This window comes from Dermacentor variabilis, chromosome 6 (genome assembly GCF_050947875.1).
Source record: "Dermacentor variabilis isolate Ectoservices chromosome 6, ASM5094787v1, whole genome shotgun sequence".
NCBI lineage: Eukaryota > Metazoa > Arthropoda > Arachnida > Ixodida > Ixodidae > Dermacentor > Dermacentor variabilis.
In genome coordinates, this window is record NC_134573.1 from 6,288,181 (window position 1) to 6,304,856 (window position 16,676).

Consider the following 16,676-nt stretch of genomic DNA (forward strand, 5'->3'; position numbering starts at 1 on the left):
GGTGTCGATCGAAGGCGGACGTACTGGCTTATGGACCGTAAACTGTTCTAAGGAGCCCGTTATATTACCAGACGGCATGAAATTAGCCTTCGTCAGGGAACACGTGTCCTTATCGGTGGCTGAACTTACAGATGTGCCGGAAGACCCTGATGGGCACAGTTCGGAAACAGCCTTCTTGTCGTTGGTAAATAAATCGCTCAGCACGAGTGAACGCCAAACGTAAGTGGGTGTGCTTTCGAAGCACGTTTCAGTATTCGACTTTGCGCAGAAGGACAAAATACCTGCAATTCCTGCGTCTCGAACGCGCCATACCATCAACACTGGTTCGGAAAATCCGATTAGACAAAAACCATACGGCGTTTCACCATCAGAGCGCCAGATTATCAACGAACAAGTGCACAAAATGATGAAAAAGGGAGTCGTACAAGAGTCAGCGAGTTCGTGGGCAGCTCCAGTAATTCTTGTTAAAAAAAAGGTGGGTCTTGGAGATTTTGCGTCGACTATCGCCGTTTTAATGCTGTAACAAAAAAGGACGTGTACCCACTCCCACGTATTGATGACGCAATAGACTGCCTTCATTCCGCCTCTTACTTTTCCTCAGTAGATTTACGATCCGGCTATTGGCAAATTCCGATGCATCCTGACGACAAGGAGAAGACTGCCTTTGTAACCCCTGACGGGCTCTTCGAATTTATTGTGATGCCATTTCGATTGTGCAACGCTCCTGCAAGAGTTTGACGTAGTAGTTCTTAAGAAACACGCAAGGTGGAGAGATGTTATGAATAAAGGCGAAATGAGACATCCACCCGTTCGTAGCAATTGCTACAAAGGAAACCCACACGGGTTCCTCGAAAGAAAAGCCTCATAGTTGAAGAAAAATTCGTCCTGGTCCGGGACTCGAACCCGGGACCACCGCCTTTCCGGGGCAGCCGCTCTACCATCTGAGCCAACCAGGCGGCTAGCAGATGGCAGGGCGAAGTCGAATTTGTCGACAACACGAAGCAAAGGCAAGAGTTTGACGTAGTAGTTCTGCGGAAACGCGCAAGGTGGAGAGATGTAATGAATAAAGGGAAAATGAGACATCCACCCGTTCGTAGCAATTGCTACAAAGGAAACCCATACGGGTTCCTGGAAAGAAAAGCCTCATAGTTGAAGAAAAATTCGTCCTGGTCCGGGACTCGAACCCGGGACCACCGCCTTTCCGGGGCAGCCGCTCTACCATCTGAGCCAACCAGGCGGCTAGCAGATGGCAGGGCGAAGTCGAATTTGTCGACAACACGAAGTAAAGGCAAGAGTTTGACGTAGTAGTTCTGCGGAAACGCGTAAGGTGGAGAGATGTAATGAATAAAGGGAAAATGAGACATCCACCCGTTCGTAGCAATTGCTACAAAGGAAACCTATACGGGTTCCTCGAAAGAAAAGCCTCATAGTTGAAGAAAAATTTGTTCTGGTCCGGGACTCGAACCCGGGACCACCGCCTTTCCGGGGCAGCCGCTCTACCATCTGAGCGAACCAGGCGGCTAGCAGATGGCAGGGCGAAGTCGAATTTGTCGACAACACGAAGCAAAGGCAAGAGTTTGACGTAGTAGTTCTGCTGAAACCCGCAAGGTGGAGAGATGTAATGAACAAAGGGAAAATGAGACATCCACCCGTTCGTAGCAATTGCTACAAAGGAAACCCATACGGGTTTCTCGAAAGAAAAGCCTCATAGTTGAAGAAAAATTCGTCCTGGTCCGGGACTCGAACCCGGGACAACGCCTTTCCGGGGCAGCCGCTCTACCATCTGAGCTTACCAGGCGGCTAGCAGATGGCAGGGCGAAGTCGAATTTGTCGACAACACGAAGCAAAGCCAAGAGTTTGACGTAGTAGTTCTGCGGAAACCCGCAAGGTGGAGAGGTATAATGAATAAAGGGAAAATGAGACATCCACCCGTTCGTAGCAATTGCTACAAAGGAAACCTATACGGGTTCCTCGAAAGAAAAGCCTCATAGTTGAAGAAAAATTCGTCCTGGTCCGGGACTCGAACCCGGGACCACTGCCTTTCCGGGGCAGCCGCTCTACCATCTGAGCTAACCAGGCGGCTCCGGTTCAGGTTCAGCGGTTTTGTTCTTACCTGTGCCCCTTTACAGTGGTCACCGACCACCACTCATTGTGTTGGCTTGTCAATCTTCGTGACCCTCGTGGCCGCCTTGCGCGCTGGGCGCTCCGACTGCAAGACTGCTTCACCGTCACTTATAAGAGCAGTCGACGACACGCTCATGCGGACTGCCTCTCGCGTATGCCACTTAGCACTACGGACTGTGACGCCGACGACTTCGATCACCTTCACCTCGTGGCTTCTGTGTCGCCGTGTTTTCCAGACTTCGACTGCTTCAAAACCGAACAGCGAAAAGACGATAAATTAACACTGCTCTTCACCGCTACGACCGCCTCGACGACAGCAAACCATTTCTGTGTACGTGATGGACTCCTGTATAAGAAGAACTTTTCCAGCACTGGCGCACGTTTTCTCCTAGTGGTACCGGAGAGCCTTCGCACAGCGATTCGGAGTGCTATGCACGACGACCCTACGTCTGGCCATCTAGGTTCGGCGAGGACGCTCTACCGGATTCAGGAACGCTTTTATTGGCCTGGAATGCGACAGTCTGTTGAGACGTATGTGGCCAGCTGCATGCAGTGTCAGCGCCACAAACGGCCATCTACTGCTCCAGCTGGTCTCCTGCAGCCGATCCAGCCTCCAAGCACGCCTTTCCAACAAGTGGGCATTGACTTCGTAGGCCCATTTCCAAAATCAGCCAAGGGAAACCGTTGATAGTTGTTTGCGTCGGCTACCTCACACGCTACTGCGAGACGGCGGCCGTGCCCTCCGCAACTGCCACTGACGTTTCAACATTCCGGCTGCAATATGTGATCCCGCGGCATGGTCCGCCTCGCGTGATCATCAGCGACCGTGGACGACAATTCACAGCGGGCCTCGTAGAGGAGCTGCTTCGTTTGTGTGATTACCACTTGCGTCACTCGACACCATACCATCCACAAACGAATGGGCTTACGGAGCGTACCAACCGAACAATTGTAAACATGCTATCTATGTATGTTTCATCCGACCACAAGAACTGGGATGATGTACTGCCTTTTATAACGTACGCGTTCAACACCGCCGAGCACGAGACTACCGGCTATAGCGCTTTCTTCCTGCTGTACGCAGGGCCACCCTGGTACACAATCGACACTGTTTTCCCTTTCTGTAGTCATGAAAATCCCACTGTCGCCGAGACTCTCTGCCTTGCCGAAGAAGCTCGTCGTATTGCTCGTTTGCGCACTTTGGCATCGCAGGACAGATCAAAAGCACGCTATGACATTCGCCACCGTCCGGTAACCTATCGCCCTGGTGATTTAGTCTGGCTGTGGACTCCAGTACGGAAACTCGGGTTATGCCAACAGTTTTCGGCCACCTGCGATGGACCGTATGTTATTATTAACAGACTCACTGAAGTCACGCATAATAGAGCTCGCCTCACGGCGAGTGGTAGAAGAGCTGCCAAGACACAAGTGGTCCATGTCGCCCGCTTGAAATTGTTCTCGTCACGACAAATGGATTGACTCGCCCGGCGGGCTTCGTCTGCGACGAGAGGAATGTTACGCATGAAGAAAACGAATACCCGTAAACGTGCTTGCGTTCCCGAGTGGGGGAAGGAAGAAGAGAACGACGCTGAGTTGATCAACCAGCTGGCCGCTCTTGCGCTCACCTTCGCGACCTTAAGTAAACGGTCCCCTTCATCCGTAAGGGTCATAAACGTTCTCCTTCGCACGTAACAGTATCTTGGATCTCACTTTAGACCCGCTAGGCTTCAAAGAAAACATAAGTGCAGAAACAATAAATGCCGCATTTTGCTACGCCAATTTCGAAGGAATTTCGTGCTGACAAATTGGGCGGTGATGGAGGGAGTCCTGCTAAATGAAAGGGGATCTTCTTGGCTTAGCAAATTTAGCAATAACTACCCCAAAATGTAGGCGGGATCCCTAAACGCAGAATTGAAATTAGCCTGCTCAATCCATCCGCATTGCTATGCAACTTTCGCTTCTTGTATCTAACGGAGAAGTTGCACTCTTGGAGAGTGAGGCCGGAGGAAGCGGCCATTTTTGTGTGACATTTGATTGAGCCACGTCAGAGAACAGTGGTTGGTCTCGAAGATGAACCTCGTTCCGTGCAAGTAACACGACAACTTCTGGGCTGCCTAAACTACACAAGCACATGCCTTCTCTGAAGCGCTGTAGGCTTCCTCTCATATAGTTAGCTTACGGCGGGCATAGAGAATAGGATGTTGCTCATTATCGTCGCCGACCTGACGAAGTACCACGCCCATACCCCTGTCGCTTGCGTCGCACTGAACTATGTGTTCCTTTGTGTAGTCTGGCGCGCCAAGCACAGGACGAAAAACCAATAGCGTTTCCAAACTTTGAAAGCGTTCTCTTTATCATTATCACAGTTCGGTGCTCCCTTTCGGAGGGCGTGTATTAAAGGACTTGCTATTTGCGAGTAATTCGAAATGTACCGTTGATAGTACCCTACAAGTCCCAAAATTGAACGAATGTCTGTTTTCGTGGGCGGCTGAGAAAAATCTCCAATGGTAGCTATCTTTAGCTCGGCCTGCCGCTTCCTGACTTGGCTGACAACATGGCCCAGATAAGTAAGCTGCGAGCAGCCAAACCTACACTTCTCTGTCTTCATCGTCAAGCCGGCTTCCCTCAACCGCGAGAACACCTGTTTGAGTTGCGATACATGGTGTTCCCAGCTGTCTGAAAAAATTGCCACATCATCAATATATGGCAAGGCGAACTCCTGCAAGTCTTTTAGAACAATATCCATTAACTTAGAGAAGCTAAATGGCGCGTTCTTTAGCCTGAAGCTAAGGGCGAGAGGGCGAAACGTGCCTAGAGGTGAGATAAATGCGGTATAGCGGCTGGCACTTTCTGAAAGGGGAACTTGCCAGTATCCCCGCGCGAGATCTATAGTTCAAATGTATTTAGCAGCGCTAACTCTTTCTATTCGTTCCTCAATTTTGGGTATCGCGTACAGCTGACACCTAGTGATGGCGTTTAACTTGATATAATCAACACACAGACGAGGGTCTTTATTAGGGGTTTCTACAAGTATTGGTGGTGACGTGTAGTCCCTCTTAGGGGGCTAAATTACTCTCAACTCTAGCATGTGCTGTATCTCAGCCTCCATAATTTCTCTCTGCCGTGGAGACACCCTGTACGGCTTTGATCTTACGGTTTCGGTTGATGCCAGCTCTATTTCATGCGTTATTAGTTTGGTTTTACCTGGCCGATCACTGAATCTATCGAGATATTCTCCTGACATCCATTTTAGCTCATCTAGCTGCTCGGGTCTAAGAGCACGTGAGCCTACCGATTGTTTTACCACTTCTTCCAAGCTGATTTCAGAGTTGGAGGTCGCCTTATACTCATTAAACTCGGTACTAGTGTCATCCTGCTGCTTGATGGTACAGTTAACAATGACTCCACTACGCTCTGCATACGGCTTCACCAAATTGCAGTGGTATATCCTCATCTCCTTCCTGTGACCGGCCATTTTCAGAGCATAGTTAGTGTCTGAAAGGTTGTGCAACACTTTAACGGGTCCGTCCCAGTGAACTTCAAGCTTGTTCTTTCTTGAAGGTTTGAGAATCATTACCTGGTCTTCGGCGTTAAAAGTACGAAGCCTCGCATTCTTTTCGTAAAAGAACTTGGCGCTCTTCTGAGCTACTCCCATGTTCTTTTCGACTAGTTCTTGGGTCGCACTTAGCCGTTCCAGCAGATTTAGCACGTATTCTACCACTGTTGGGCTCTCTCCTCATTCCTCCCACATCTATCTTAACATTCTCAGTAGAGGACGGAGTGGCCTCCCATACACCATTTCTGCTGGTGAGAACCCTGTAGCCTCATGACGAACCGTTCGCAAAGCAAACAAAATGGCCAGAAGACGATTCTACCAGTCCTCCTTGTGCTCGTAGCAGAGGGCCCGCAAAACTCGCTTAAACACTGATTGCCGCCTCTCTAGACTATTTAACTGAGGGTGATCGACGGAACTGTGTATCAACTTTACCCCGCACTTCTGTAACAATGTGGAAGTGAGTGCGCTGGTGGATACTGACCCTTGATCCGCCTGAATTTCGGCTTAAATCCAACTCGTGCGAATACTGCCAAAAGCGCGTGTACTACTTCAGTGGAGCTGAGCTCTTTCAGAGGTATTGCTTCTGGAAACTTTGTAGCCGCACACAGCATGGTAAAAAGTACCTGTCAACCGACTTGGTCTTTGGTAGAGGCCCTACCGTGTCTATCACAATTCATATGAAAAGTTCTGTTATTAAGGGCACTACCTTTAGTGGAGCTTTCCATGTTTCTCCTGGTTTACCCGAGCGCTGGCAGGCGTCGCATGATCTTACAAAGTTTTTTAGGTCTGAAACAGCCAGGGCAGTAGTATACCATAAGCAATCTTTCCTCTGATTTGTTTATGCCTCCAGACCACCCACTTCCATGAGAGGGACTCGAAAAATCCTCACTGTACTTTGTAGCTACGACTAACTGAGCTAGAATCCTACCATTTCAATCTCTAAAGTGCCGATACAACAATCCTCCTCTCTCTTGTATCGTCACGTTGCGCCTAGCAATGCCTTCTTTCGCTGTGTGATGCAATTTAGCTAAGCTGTCATCATTATTTTGCTCGGCTGCCAGTGACTCTCTGTCCACACGTAAGAGCTGATCGAAGCTTCTTGAGGCCTGTGATAGTAACGACCCTGTCTCGCTAGCGAGTGCGTCAGCTGGCTCTTCCTGCAGGCACCCTAGGCACTCATTTTGACACCCTAGTGATACACTCTCATTGAGCTGGTCAGCTGGCAGGCTCTACTCAACTGTTCTTTTGTTGTCCCTCGGGCCTAGCTCGGATTCGGGTACTGAAGTTTTATTTATTTATTTATCATACCCTCAAGGTACGGTTGTACATTGCAGAGGGGAGGGGCAAAGTAAGTAAATACAGAGGCAAATCACAAAATAAGGAAGGAAGGCAAACAACATGGCAAAAAACATCGCATACAAAATAAGAATGGTAAATAGAAACTTGTAAGCGTGGCAAAATACATGGCGAAACAAAATAAAGAACGGAAAGCACATACGATATAAAAATACAAACCATAATGTAAAACAATGGCATAAAAGCAGTTAATATACAGAACAAGCAAACGCAACAATAATTTATAACATGAAGCTTCGAAGTGTGCTTTTAAAGTTATTGGTGTCAATTATGCTTGTAAGTAATGCGGGTAAGTTATACCAACCTTTGCTCGTTTGGGGGAGAAATGAATATGAAATGCCGACGGTGTTGCAGTGCGGAATGGTTACCTTTTGGCTGTGGTCTATGCGAGATGAAATGTATGGTGGTGGTTGGACAAAGATAGAACGTAAATATGTGTTGTGGTAGTAGATTTTATGGAAAAGACATATGCGAGATAGTTTTCTACGGGTTGATAACAGCGGGAGGTGAACCAGAGCTTTCATGTTAGTGACACTCGCTGTTCTTTGGTAGTTGGTGAGAATAAAACGGGCTGATCGATTCTGTGTTGCCTCTAGAGACTGTATGAGGGTGTCATGACTAGGGTCCCATACTGATGACGCGTACTCTAGTTGTGGATGAATGTAAGTTGTGTACAATAAGAGTTTTAGTGATGATGGTGCTTGAGAAAATTTTCGACGAATCCCAGTGTACGAGTGGCCTTAGATGTTATGTGATCAATGTGAGTTTTCCAGGGTAGATTGCTGGCAATGTGAACCCCCAAGTATCGATATGATGTTACACATTCTAGTGGGATGTTATTTAGCGTATAGGTGGGGCAGATGACGTTAGTACGAGAAATCCTCATAGTCTTACACTTTCTAATGTTTAATTTTATGCGCCACGTACGACACCACTCATTTATGTTATTGAGATCCTCCTGAATAAGTAGAATATCTGAGTAGGTAGAATATCCCCTTTCCTGCTTCCGCTGGAGGAGCTTTTCATTTTCAGCCGAAAGCTACGTGATTTTACGAGCTTGGCCTCGCATCAACGCCTGTACTACGCCCTCTCCCAGTTTAAGCCCTTTGTCGCGTAGTAACTGATCAGACCGATTCGAAAAAATGTAAGGACACTGCAGCTACAAAAATTTGGAAACTGCAGTCTCGGTCGCCAGCCCCCCGAACGGTCCACTGATGTTGACTTTGGCCATAGGCAGATACACGCTGTGTTCTTCTACAACCTATTTGATCCATGTTACTTATCCCGTGAAGTCATCTACCGTCACGTAAGATGGATGGACAATGTCCATAGTGGCGGCACTGTCCCGTAGCACCCGGCATAGCTTCGCATTAACTTGCAGGTCGTGAAGATATAGGCTTAAAAGTTCCATATTCTAGTCTTTTGCATCCACGTAGAAGAAAACTATGCTAGGCTTCCCGACCTTTACAGCGATATGTCCTAGTTTGTGGCATTTATAGCATCGGATCGGTCTAAAAGATTCAAATTTCCTGCTCTTTTTGTGCGGTTTCCCCGTTTGACTTCTCCTCGCTATTTTCTGAGGGCTTTTCCTCCACGTGTACAGGCGCGGTCGTCTAGTCTGTGAACCCTTTTTGAACTAAAATGATTTCCGTGGTGAATTTCAACCACCCAAATTTCCGTCCTCGGCGTTCAGTTTTCTACGCGTTGCGTACTCTTCGGCTAATTCAGCCGCCCTTTCCACAGTGTTTACGTTTCCTCTGTCTTGCAACCACAGCTTCACAGATTGTGGGATGGTTTTGTAAAACTGCTCTAGACACATACATTTAACAATCATGTCTCTGCTCTCGTACGCTTGCGCGCTTTTCAACCACTCGACTAGGACGGCCTTTAAGCTATAAGCAAACTCCCGATATCCCTCGCTATCCTTCTTCCCTGTGCTTCTAAACCTTTGCCAAAAAGCTTCGGCTGAAAGGCGCTACTTCTTCAAAAGAATAATCTTAACTTTTGCATAATCATATGCATCCTGTGCACTGAGTCTGGCGATTACTTCCTCAGCATCACACGGCAACATAGACCGCAACCGCCGTGGCCATGTACTCAGACCGAAGTTCATCTTCTCGCAAGTCCTGCGGCACGCCTCTGCCTCACTTGATCGTGCCAGAGCCCCTTCACTGCCTTGAGACAACTCCACACGTTTTCTTCCAAGGTCAAGCTGCATTTTTCGTAACTGGCGTTTTTCTCTGTCCCGTTCTTTTCTCTCTATGTGTCCCTTTTCTCTCTTTTCCTAAGAAGTTCGAACCCAACTTCAAGGTCCTCCTCACTGGCCTGTTCGGAAATCAACTGCAACAATTCCGATTTTATCATTTCCTTGCGCACCTCTAGGCCCATTTTCGCACCAACAATCAACAATTCATCGCTCAGCAATGTCCTTAACTCCGTGATACCTGCTTTACTGCCTTGGTCCTGCTCGCTAAGCTTACCTAGGTAAACACAACCTAGCTAACAATCAACAATCCAGCTTGCCTACTGTTCTCAACATAACAACCACGAAATGAAGCCTAAAGAGTCAAAGCAAGAACCAAGCACTCACCGCAGACACAGCACCACGTCGCAAAGTCCGTCTCACCGCTGTCAGCCAGTTGTTATGGTTGGGGTCGGGCATGAAATAGATGGTAGCTGGCCGCTCCCGTCGCGTAACTCATCCACGCTGAGGACCTTGTTGAAGGGAGAGACATGTTCTCATCGAGAACGAGGAATATGATATTTATTTACAGTATCTACATGAGAACGTTACAGTTCATCAGTCTAGCATGACTGAAAGAGAATGCACACTGAACAGCCGACGACGGCTCCTTAACCATTTAAGGAAGATTCATATAAATACCCCGAAAAAATGTCTATTTTCTGTCTATATTTGCAAATTACATCAAGAATAACCATAATCAACAAAAAGAAAAAAAATATTTAATGGAAATGTTTTCAGCAATAGCGGGAAATCCCCAGGGAGGCAGCTGAATCTGGGATTCACCCCATCCACATAAGTATTCGTTTAGAACGACAGAAAGCTGAGCTAGTTGGTAAAGATTCATTATGCAAAAAAAAGAGGTTAGACGTGTAGACAGGAAACAAGACTACGGAAGTGGACAACACGAACGCCGACTATCAACTAAAGGGAACACTGAGGCGAAAAATGAAAGACGACACAAAACTCATCTGCGCAAACTCAGGAATGCCACGTGTCAGTCGGGTACATGTGCCGGTCTACGTGAGAGATAACTGTTAAGGCACTTAATCTCTTGCTTATGTAAAGTAATCGAAGGCTGACTCACGCACGCACTTCTACCGTTATACATATGCCATGCCTCTACCATAAGACGCATATCTTCATTCTTATTCCTGTACAATATCGCGCATTCACCTAACTCTGGCATGCACTTACAATCTTGGCAATGTAGGGAAAGATTGGAAGGCGATCCGCCGGTTAACGACCTTTTATGTTCCATTAGCCTCTAATTGATACACCGTCCCGTTTCCCTACGTAGACCTGGCCACAGCTAAGGGGAATTTTATAAGCCACACCCATACGACAGTCAGTAAAACTGCTCTTATTGTGCTTCACTGGACAAATATCTGCCTTTTACCTGGTCCTTTTTTTTCTGTACGGCAGCGCATATCTTACCTAGTTTATTGGGAACAGTGAAAGCAACATTAACGTCATATCTACTTGCAACTTTTTTAAGCCTGTGCGATACTGTATGTACGGAATAGCCACTCCTCGTTTTTTTTTGCTAGTACTTTTTCTGTAACCACGTCCATCCTCCTCGAAACCGACTTCTTTAGGCGCTCAGCCACAGTGGCCACTGCGACACTAGGATAACCTGCTTCTTATAGGCGCCGGACTTGCGCATTAAAACTGGCGCTCATTTTGTGCAGGCAGCATCTGGTGAGAGAAGACTTACGGCACGACATGGCAATACCGTTTTTTACTACCTTGGAATGCTTGGATTGAAAATTTAACAACGGCTTCGAAGACCTTGGGGAGTACTGCCAAGAAACGTGATTTTGTTCGAAGACCAAGGGAATGTCTAGAAAGTGAATTACGCGTCGCTGAGAAAATTCCTTGGTAAACATTATTGCTCCTCCATGAAGTTTAAATTCCTCACTTACTGAGGTACCAGCGGAATCGTAATATTAATCGTATTATTAATCGTGATATTCGTTTTCAATTTGTATAGAGAGCTCTCACATGTGAATTAGAGGTATACATTTCATTTGTTTACATCACATGTGAAACACCACTGCAGCTGGATATCTTGCATCGGCTTGTCTCCTGGGGCCTTGCTTCCAAAAGACAGTGAATCGCGTTCCTGACAAGGGAAACTTCTTCTTTCTTGTCCAGTGTTTCTGCTCTACACTTAGAAATGATGCTTGCTGCCTATCATTCAGTGTTGGCCGAAGACATTTAGTGACAGACTTCATATTTAATACTGAAACTCGGCAAGAAAATTTTTTTTCTAGTATGTTGCTTGCAGGCAACACTAATCAATAAAGCGTTAAACACACTCGGTCCTCCCTAGATCCCTAGGTGAGGGAAAACGGGTGTTCAACCTTGGACCAATTCAGAGCGTTCAAAGTTCGTAGTAGCCGACCCGCCTTTGAGGGCGAGGGTTTACACACTCACTTCCGAACAGGTTTTACTGACCACACCAAGGTGAGAGGGTTTTCGCAGACACGGGTCTTGCCCTGAGCAGGCGCCTCTTGATACCAGCTTTCACCCCGCAGACAGCGGCCGCCGTGTCTGTCCATTGACTGTGACCTCTCCTGGTGCCCGTTAAACCGCACCACAAAACATCTACTTCCAGGAGTTCCCCTGCTCCAATCAAACCGTGAAGGCGACGGCGACTCCACAAACTATACTAGGTCTACCGACTGCGTATAGACATCCCAGCGCCGTTCGGTTGGGGATGCGGCGCATTGTGCTCCTTACAAATCGAGTCGCCAGAGCAGACATGCCGGCGCCAATGGGTTGTTGACAAGGCGTATCGTCGTCCTTACAAAGGGAGTCGCCGCAGCGGACCGGGAAGGTTTCTACGGTCGCTTTCCCGAAAATCGCCAGCCCCCGCAGGTCGAACCTAACAGTCTGGCGATGTAAGCCAAACACCGCCGCCGGCATTGCCCGCCCTTCTATGACCCGCCTCGCTGTGTCACCAGTATCCAGCAATCTTCAGCTGCTTCGACGAAAACGACGTCGAAGATTGGCTCCATTCTGACGAACGTGGGAGTGCCCACAACAAATTGGACGATACGGATAAATTGAACAACGTCGTCTACCTCACAGGCGTCGCAAACGTGTCCTTCTGCAACCACGAACCTGACCTTTGCACCTGATCCAACTTCAAGACGAGTTTCTCGTAAGTTTTCGGTCATCCCGCGGCGCGAAAGCTTCATGCCGCAGGCGCTAGTTGGAATCGGTTAGCGCAGGACATGGCTAATTGGAAATCGCAAGCCTTCGTCCAGCAGTGGAGAGATAAGAGGCTCATGATGATGAGGATGATTTGGCGTCGAGAGTGCATAGCATTAGACACAACACCGATGAAATCCGAAGAGCAAGTGTCATATAGGAGGCAGTGACATTCCGTGAGCAATGACGCACGCACTAGGCACAGTCAAACATAACCGTGGAGCCAACGTGGCGTCGAGGAAGTGTGCTCGTCTCGCACCCCGGAGCCCCGAGTTCGGTTCTCATTCAGATCGAAACGTACCAAATTTGCTTTTGTATTCCATTTATTGACTTTGTTTACGGATAGCTGCCTGAGAAACCTGGCATCAATCCTAGCATTTTCTACGTGTTTTTAGTAGCCACGTCGTTGGCCATTTTTAATACCCTCTTTCGGTCATGCCGCCGACAACACCTAATTTACGCATAATGGGGCATATAATATTTCCGCATTAAAGAAGTAGTTAACCGGAGGATTGTCATTTGCTCTTTCTTTGCACTGTCGATATCGTGTATGCACGCCAAAACTCGAGGAACCGGCTGTTTCGTACAGGCACGTGAACCAAGAAGCACATCTAATGATCGCGGACTGGCATATCAACAGTGGAAGCAGATGGGTGGGGCAGCCTTCGATTCACCTGCGTAAAGGAAAAATGAAATGTCTAAACATCTCTCGCGTCGGCCCACACGTGTGCCTGATTGACAGGTCATGCTATTATACCCGAGCGTGCGTAGCTAAGTGCTGTGCCTGCTTTCTTTTCTGCTATAGTGCATCCTTCAGTTCATAGTCAGCTTTTGTGTTGTCTAGTTCTCTGCCCTTCTATCCGTGTCTGTGCACGCCACCTTTCTCTACGATGATTCTCTACCAACTAGATCACATTTCTGTAGTACTAAACATTCGGTACACCACTGCGCAGCACAGTCGGTGGTCGATTCAAGTCAAAGAAATTTTGCGATGATATTCGACGTGTGTTCTGTATTAGAACGACCTGGTGTCAATTTCGCTGTGTTGAACTCAGATATGTCGACTACACGCGGATGGGTATGGGGAGCAGTAATGGCGTCGGCTCCACTTTCATTCAGGTAGCCAACGAGATAAGTGAATTTTAATTTCGCGTTTGGACTAATTTTGATCTGAATGACGCGTGTACTTTTCATTTCTTCTGGAATTGCATTTCACCCTCTAGCAAATTTTGAGTTGTCGCTCAGCGCAAAACGCGCACGCATGATTTCGAGCTCACTCGAGAGCTATCGTTGATTCTATCTGTTGCGTAAGCTCTCGCCGAAGCTTCTACAATCAAATCACATACGCGACACGAATTGTGTTGCAGTTCCTTGAAGGAACCCGAGAACCAGCGATTACCCTGGAGCTTCGTTCCTTTGGCTGTGGCATAAGCATTTGCAAGATCCTCAAATCAGAATGGCAGCGCTCGATACGGATCTACAGGAGCCTCCTGTACCAACGCATGCATCTGTCCACACAAAGGAAAACGGAGGCCAATAATGCTGTTCGGGTAGCACACGTCCTATCGTCTTTCTTGGCCGTGTCAATCTAGCGCTATAACTTCAATTGATGCAACGAACCAACAGGCTCGAGAATCTGCAATCCAGGAATAAAAGCTAACGCGCTTGACCCGCAAATCAGATTTTTGACGATCGCCGACTTTGCTTGCCGCTGTCGTTGTGCCTGAGTGGTACTTCTTTTTCTGGGCACGAGTTTGCCTTATAAAGAGTTTACCTCATCACCTCATTCATAGTTGTCTTTTCTACACCGCCACTACAACGTGATATCTGGCGGAGGCGTTACCGTACACTCTGCTATGACTGAGGAGACGCCGACCCCATTTACCCTCGATGCCGTTATCGCGAGATGCAACTACGGGCATTTGCAGTCAAGGCAGCTCGTACACATCAAAGCTAGCGGTCTCGTATTATCACCGATTTCCTTACCGCAACGCAGTGGATACCCAGACAACCTTCCCGTTCGCCGTCACCAGGACGCTACCTGTCATCGCAGCGCCGCCGATACTCGGGCAAAGCTTGGGGCTGCTTTGCGAGCCCATAACCTGAAAACTAAAAGCAGGAACCGACAAAGATGCGGTTGCGGTTTGTTGAAATGCCGTACATCCTCCACCGCCGACGACGACGTAACAAGAACCACCTCGACGATGTCGCAACGAAACGCCGCCATCCAGACGCCGCCTCGAAACCATGCAGATACCATCTCAAAAAAGCCCGACGACACGACATCACAGCACCTGGACAACGCGATGCAGCTATGGTCCGATGCCAAGAGCCAAATCAAATAGGAGGCCAAAACCCCCCGACCTCGACGTCCTTATTGATGGTCAAAATGCCACCGACTTAGTCGACCTAGGAGCCGACTACCCTGTCAATGGACAGTTCGCCGCCACGTTAAGGAAAATAAAGACTGCTTGTGAAGGCCGTTCAATCCGCATAGTTGGAGGACAGCTCATAACACTGACTGGAATCTGCAAGGCAAGAATTACCATTCACGACCGGTCCTACCCTGCGACCTTCATTATGCTCAAACAATATCCGCGAGACGTAATTATTCTTACAAACTTTCTTAATCAGTGAGGCGCAGTCATTGACCTAAAGTCGAAGTCGATAACGCAGTCCTCAGGCGAAGCCATACCGTCGGAGAACTTCCAGTCAGCGTGCCCTGAATTTACTTCAAGAGCATTTCGCATCGCGCCGATATTGTGATTTCCGTCTGGGCAGAAACAGCCGAAGACGTGCAAGCCATTGTCAAGGACGATCAACGCCAGCTACTCGACAATAAAATCGGTGTCGCGATGGGTATCGGCCAGTCATACAGAAGAAAAGTGCAGACAATGGTGACGGAACTTCAGCCAGATATATAAACACCTGAACAAAAGCATGAATATTGCATACGTTGCGGAAGTTGCAGCTGTCAGCGATGCATTTGTTAAGTTACAACCACGGTGCGCGTTCCTGATCTAACTTTCGATACTAATCCGAGTCTTCCCTGGGGTAGGCAAGAACAGATCAAGCATCTACTACAGCAATACAACGGCTGTTCTTTCAGGACTAAGCTCTTACGTGATCATATCTAGGTTGAGCGTCGGCGCAACCGAGCGCACGCGCGCTTGCCACTGCTCGTGCGTTCGCCATCTTCTACCCCAGCTGGTTCAGTGTCCACTCATAATGCTAACGTTTCCATAATGCCCCCCCTGCCTCTGCTACGTCGCTGACAGCATTGGCCCACTGCCAGTCCATGCTGTGGTTTTGGTCTCAAATTCTTCGCCTCAGTATATTGCGAAATGAATGCACGTATCATCATCATCATCATCATCATCATCATCATCATCATAATCATCATCAGCCTGGTTACGCCCGCTGCAGGGCAAAGGCCTCTCCCATACTTCTCCAACAACCCCGGTCATGTGCTAATTGTGGCCATGCCATGCCTGCAAACTTCTTAATCTCATCCGCCCACCTAACTTTCTGCCGCCCCCTGCTACGCTTCCCTTCTCTTGGGATCCAGTCCGTAACCCTTAATGACCATCGGTTACCTTCCCTCCTCATTACATGTCCTGCCCATGACCATTTCTTTTTCTTGATTTCAACTAAGATGTCATTAACTCGCGTTTGTTCCCTCACCCCATCTGCTCTTATCCCTTAACGTTACACCTATCATTCTTCTTTCCATAGCTCGTTGCGTCGTCCTCAATTTGAGTAGAACCCTTTTCGTAAGCCTCCAGGTTTCTGCCCCTTAGGTGAGTACTGGTAAGACACAGCTATTATATACTTTTCTCTTGAGGGATAATGGCAACCTGCTGTTCATGATCTGAGAATGCCTGCCAAACGCACCCCAGCCCATTCTTATTCTTCTGTTTATTTCCGTCTCACGATCCGGATCCGCCGTCACTACCTGCCCTAGGTAGATGTATTCCCCTACGACTTCCAGTGCCTCGCTGCCTATTGTAAATAGCTGTTCTCTTCCGAGACTGTTAAGCATTACTTTAGTTTTCTGCATATTAATTTTTAGACCCACTCTTCTGCTTTGCCTCTCCAGGTCAGTGAGCATGCATTGCAATTGGTCCCCTGACTTACTAAGCAAGGCAATATCATCAGCGAATCGCAAGTTGCTAAGGT

General features: G+C 47.9%; 1 protein-coding gene and 3 non-coding genes across 6 annotated transcripts in view; 1 reads left to right on the plus strand and 3 right to left on the minus strand.

The window, feature by feature from the left end:
- The window catches only part of LOC142584592 (protein 5NUC-like), a 761,070-nt gene that overhangs the window by 497,669 nt on the left and 246,725 nt on the right, over positions 1-16,676 (plus strand). The window lies entirely within an intron of this gene.
- TRNAS-GGA (transfer RNA serine (anticodon GGA)) lies at positions 882-956 on the minus strand. Its single transcript has one exon. It is a non-coding gene; the product is annotated as a tRNA-Ser (tRNA).
- On the minus strand, positions 1,163-1,237 carry TRNAS-GGA (transfer RNA serine (anticodon GGA)). Its single transcript has one exon. It is a non-coding gene; the product is annotated as a tRNA-Ser (tRNA).
- TRNAS-GGA (transfer RNA serine (anticodon GGA)) lies at positions 2,005-2,079 on the minus strand. Its single transcript has one exon. It is a non-coding gene; the product is annotated as a tRNA-Ser (tRNA).